This window comes from Schistocerca cancellata, chromosome 3 (genome assembly GCF_023864275.1).
Source record: "Schistocerca cancellata isolate TAMUIC-IGC-003103 chromosome 3, iqSchCanc2.1, whole genome shotgun sequence".
NCBI lineage: Eukaryota > Metazoa > Arthropoda > Insecta > Orthoptera > Acrididae > Schistocerca > Schistocerca cancellata.
In genome coordinates, this window is record NC_064628.1 from 756,567,574 (window position 1) to 756,569,376 (window position 1,803).

The window sequence follows — 1,803 nt, forward strand, 5'->3', positions numbered from 1 at the left end:
CAACATATAAAATTTTGAAAAACACAACCCTCAGTAGCGAACGCAATTAATTTGTAACCCAGGTTTCGGTGTCACAACGGACACCTTGTTCGGACAAAATTAAAACTAAATCTTATCTCATAACGTACCAAAAAATATGAAAGCTGCGGTCATACCTGACGTCAGATAGAATTAAAATAAAATGCAACAGACGTGCAAGCCACTAGGGGCTGCCATGTGTCCTCTGCTACAGTCAACACAAAACTTAGTTGACTGTAGCAGAGGACACACAGTGTTTTGTTCTTAGTTGCACCTAGTTATTCGAGTAAACATGGCTGGCGCAAGGTTTACATTCGATGAAAGGAAGTCACTTTGGAAGTGGTATTTTAAGTACGAAAACATTAATGAGGTTCAACGGCAATGGCGAAATGAGTATCAAACGATTGCTACACGCAATGAACGAGGACGACCCAGATCGTAGAATGGAGTAGTGCGAGCGGTGCGCAACCATGAAGAGTTTGCCGGCCGGCGTGGCCGAGCGGTTCTAGGCGCTACAAAAGCCACGCACATTGGATGAACTTCGAGAATCCATCATACATTCTCGTGCATATATCCAACTGAACACGATGCAGTCAGCAGTTCGTGCTGCAGTTCGGCGGCATCGTTTGTGTGTGGTTGTTAATGGTGACCATGTCGAACACATACAGTGATATCTTTAAGTTGAACTTTAAGCTACACTTTTACCAAAAATGAGAAAACTCCGTCAATTAATTTTCAAGTTATGGACTTTTAAACAGTGGATACATTTTTTTGGACCCCTCTGTATATTAAAATTAATTTCTAGTAACAGTTGTTGCAGAGTGCAGCACGCAGTGCCACACGGCCAGACAAGAAACAAATTCTTAGTTTCAGGTTGTCCTCCATGGGGTGAGTGCACGCAACGACTGTGGTTATATTGAGTTAGATAGAGCAGCAACTAGTCGTAAAATTATGTTGCTTAAATATGACATTTATAGTCACAGCGCAGATCAGATTTCGACCTGTGTCAGGACAATATCAGTGCTAAAACAAATACAAGAGTATAAATTACAATGTGATTTTCAACTCATGAGGGTAACTATTAGCAACAATTAATACGTAAAACTGTCATTTTTTAAATAAGTGTTCAAAAGATCACGCTTTATCATATTGTTCTTATTTCTCGGCCACTAAGTGCGACATATTGAAAATGATGCTTACAAGCGCTACTAGCGCCAATAAAGTGCATTTTGTAAATAAAGTTCACGTTATATCTTATGTCAAGTAACAACTAATTAAGTTAAGACAGGTCCCAACACGACAAAATATGCAATACTTCCTATAACGTACTTTACGTAGCCATATCAGTTTTATAATTAATTTTAGCCCATGAGGCGTAAACTGTCACCGTTACGTGCTATAGTAATTTTAAACATCTAGCACATTACAGACATGAGAAAAAGTAAAAATTGTAATTTTACATAGTTTTACTCATAATAATTTCATGTTACTACTTAGTTACTATACAACATAAATATTACAAAAAATGCCGTCAAAACTGTAAACTTCAGGCGCAGCTTACAAAGGGCGCCATACGCAAAACCAATATGTACTGTGAAACCAACATATAATTTGACGACAGTAATGGTTGAACTGTGTAAGCATTTACTTGAGCACGAACAACTGCTACAATTCCGCACTGATATGTAATGTTAACATTAAAAGACAACGATGTGAAGCACTTTTGAAAATCACGTTGTAATATATACTCTTGTATTTGTTTTAGCATTGATAATGACCTGACAC